Source organism: Meriones unguiculatus, chromosome 14 (assembly GCF_030254825.1).
Source record: "Meriones unguiculatus strain TT.TT164.6M chromosome 14, Bangor_MerUng_6.1, whole genome shotgun sequence".
Taxonomy (NCBI): domain Eukaryota; kingdom Metazoa; phylum Chordata; class Mammalia; order Rodentia; family Muridae; genus Meriones; species Meriones unguiculatus.
This window is the reverse complement of record NC_083361.1, coordinates 48,790,891-48,794,735: the sequence shown is the minus strand read 5'-3', so window position 1 is coordinate 48,794,735 and position 3,845 is coordinate 48,790,891. Positions and strand designations below refer to the sequence as shown.

The following is a 3,845-nucleotide window of genomic DNA, read 5'->3' as shown; positions in this document are numbered from 1 at the left end:
ATTGTGTCTTTTGTTTGTAGGCAGGCTGCATTCTCGCCTGACGAAATATTTACCTACTGTGTACCACAAGAGATGAGAATTATTTAACGTCCCTCTCATGGCTAAACAACCTAGGCTTCGTCTTGCCTCTTGATGGTGGAACACTTGCTATGGCCCTGGCATTGTAGGGGACTTAGCTAGGTAGTCCCAACCCAAGCAAGTGACAAGGATATTACCTAATACCATTAGTATTTTGAGGTGCATTTGGAAAACCAACAGTTGGGTAAAGTTATTGGCATATTTGACTTTCTTTTGAAGCTACCATTGAAGCTTCCAATTCTAAAAAATATATCCAGAAGGACTAAGAAAAGCTTTCTCCCAGCTCCTTCCCTTATCGACATTCAAGCTCAAAGAATTAAACTCTTATTTCTGCCCTGACAGGTGTGGAACCCAAAGGAAGATGATAGGGTGTTAGGAGTCTAGACCCCTAGAGCACAGAACAATAACCCTCACAAATTTCATCTATCCTTGATCCTCTGGCGTGGATACTAAGAGAGCCACCCATGCGTTTTCACTTCCTTTTAAGTAGCATGGAAACTTGCAATCTTGCCCTCTAAAATTCAGGTGAATTGCCATAAAGTTTTCGAAAACCCAAACAGAGCTGACAATGAACCATATTTATTCTTTTTATAAATGATTATGGATTATGTTGAGCCAGAAATCTAGTTCTGTCCATTGTCAGAACAAAACAAAACAAAACTAAGAATATTTTTGGTATTAAATGCAATGCCTTCCTTCATCTTGGAAACTGGGTGGGGTTGAGTTCATTTGAAGAAACATGACATGAGAGGTGATACGAAGAGAAGGTTCAGGAATCAGGCACACAGAACCCAACTCCTGTCCCTGTCAATGTCCTGTGGGATACCTGGTGATGTATATGGACCAAAATGTAGCTTGGCCTGTGTGTTGCTTTTTGTTGTCCAAGGAAATATGGAAGGAGCTGGTGGTCATGCGACATACATCACAAAATCCTCCAAGCATTGACAATTGCAGGACAACTGGAAGGCTCAATACTGGGCACTGTAAGATGGAGAGGAACATACATGGAAGACAGGGAACAGGAGTAGGAAGTGTAAAGGTGGGTTAACATGAAGAGCATAGAATCAAAACCGCAAATAAGCATGTTGAAAAAATCTTATCTAGATAGGAAAAAAAGTCATTTTGCTTTCTTGAATGTTTTCTCTATTCTTACCAAATCTTTGTTGTAAAGATTAAATACATAAGTTCAGGGAACATTCACAGGTACCTGATTTGGGGCCAGTGACACCCACCAAAGGCAATGTGTTGACCTCTATTTTTCTCATATGGTGTCAAAGGGGAAAGGCTCTTTAATCCTGTCCTCTGTGTTTCCCCAGAACCTTTGACAGAATGAGCTACAAGCCTCCTGTACAGTTTTGAACTTCCTTGTCAAGGCCCGGGAGTCTAGCTCTCTGGGGTTTCACTTGGTAGGTGAAAACTCATGTGTTGAGCGAAGGCCTTTCTGGATCTATGATGACAACAGGTATCTGAGGACGTTGACTGACTTGAACAGATGCGATCTGAGGTCCAGATATGAGGTCCTCGTGATACCCATGAGGATTTCAGAGCCTGCCTTGCACTCTTCCCTCTTCAGAGAGGATGAGAACTGTGCAGTATGGCATCAGATTCTGAGATTTTTCGAAAAAGGCCTCATAACAGTACCCATACTTGGTTTGATACAATCTTCATTGCTTTCTATTTTCAAAGAGATAGCAATGATTCCAAGTGATAGGGAGACAACCTTTACTATAGGAGTAGGCACATATATCAGGTAGAGATGACTGTAGGTGCAAATGACGTACTCAAAAAATATGTAAGAACTGATGAATTATATGTAAGAACGTGCTGCTCATTCCTAGTCTCCGGCGATGTACCCTTGCACATATGTGGTAAAGTGTCAGGAGGGGAGGTTAGGGCTCATGCCAGTAGTCCCAAGAATATTGGAGGACAATGACTGCCCTCGAACTTTACCCAAAGTTGTGTAAAGGCTGACGTATAACTAATAATTAAAGGATCATTCAATTTATATAGAGGGAAAATTGAAATGGTCTTTCCTGTTGGAGGCTGGGTAAATTCTAGATAATAATGGCTAGGTGAGAAGCCAGGGCACCTGTTGGAGACATTCCCTAGTTTTATTGGTGTTCATCATTTATGTCTTAGCTGCCAAAATCTTCCAGAGCATGTTGTGTTTACCTATCTCTCTCTCGCATGGAAACCATCTCAGTTGATCCATCATGAGAAATGAAAATTGGGCTTTGCTTTCTGTTATTTGTTGTTGTTGTTTCTGTTTTCCTCCTGGGTACATTCATCCTCTTATTGCCACTCTCACACAGATGCAAATCATCTATTCTAACAAAATTTGCGTGTTACCCAAGATCTATGAAAACAACTAATCCTTTATGAAATAAGGAAAGATATTTCTAAAGAACATGTTGCTAGCTGGTAGACCCACAATCCTGATAATGTATCAGACGCGCTAACTCTCCAATGAAACAAGAAAGAACCACACCCTGAATATTCTTAACATCCTCATGATGAACACAATTAATTCAGAACTGACACACACATATATGTATATATATATATATATATATATATATATATATATATATATATATATATCTTGCTACTAAGAGACTTTTACGAAGCTGGAGTATAGGACACTTGGTAACAATTGCTGGATACACAATTTCTAAAGCCATGGTTGAAGCTTGAATATCCAATGAAGGACATCATGTAATCTCAGATGTGTAGTACAACATACTCGATAAAAAGCAACCCATTGTATTTGACCACGGGCTAGTCAGTTAGTGCGTAGAAAACATCTTCTTTTCATCAGATTTAACATGAAGCATGGTAGATGATTCCAACGCTCTTCCAAGTGGAAGACTTGAGTTCCATGAATCGAGACATGGTAACATACAGGTAGACAAAAAGGTACCTTTGGTTTCCCCTCTCTTCCAAGATGAGGTTGCATGGCAGGGAAGAAATCTAAAGTCAATTATGGAACACTCTGTTGAATAAACAAGGAGAGAATTCCATGCACAGAGGACAAATTTCAATCACACCCTGAAATCTCAAAGATACCATTGGGCTTACTGACTTTCACCTCTGTGCAACTTGGTCGTTTTGACTTTGAGAAAGGAGGAGTTAAGAATGACCATACTGCAATGCTATACTCACTGCTTCTTCTTTGCTTTGTCCAACTTCCTCGCTGCCCACTGAGAGGCGTCCACACTGTGCCTGCTGGCACTGGCAAAGATGCTCTCACAGACAGCTTCTGAGGAAGTCATCAGAAGAAGAGAAATCCTTGCCACAGTGGCTAAAATCTGAGGGGATTGGAAGGGAGGAAATGAATTCAATAGTGGGTTCTGGGAAAGACTCAACTGCTGGCAGACTTGAAGGTCGGGACACTTTAGAAAGTCAAGGTTGCCTAGACGCATTTCCTTTTCTGATAACCTTCATACTTATTATGTTGCAGGCTAAAACTTGGAGAGGTGCTTCCCTTCTGGCAGGACAGGTAAGTGACGCTGCTTCCCATTGTGTCTTTTGTTTGTAGACAGGCTGCATTCTCGCCTGACTAAATATTTACCTACTGTGTACCACAAGAGATGAGATTTATTTAACGTCCCTCTCATGGCTAAACAACCTAGGCTTCGTCTTGCCTCTTGATGGTGGAACACTTGCTATGGCCCTGGCATTGTAGGGGACTTAGCTAGGTAGTCCCAACCCAAGCAAGTGACAAGGATACTAACTAATACCATTAGTATTTTGAGGTGCATTTGGAA

The 3,845-nt window shown here is 41.0% G+C and overlaps 1 non-coding gene across 1 annotated transcript; it reads left to right on the top strand.

Annotated features, from left to right (window-relative positions):
* Positions 1-1,521: 1,521 nt before the first annotated feature.
* LOC132647752 (small nucleolar RNA SNORD109A) lies at positions 1,522-1,586 on the top strand. The gene has a single exon (XR_009586095.1). It is a non-coding gene; the product is annotated as a small nucleolar RNA SNORD109A (small nucleolar RNA).
* Positions 1,587-3,845: the final 2,259 nt, after the last annotated feature.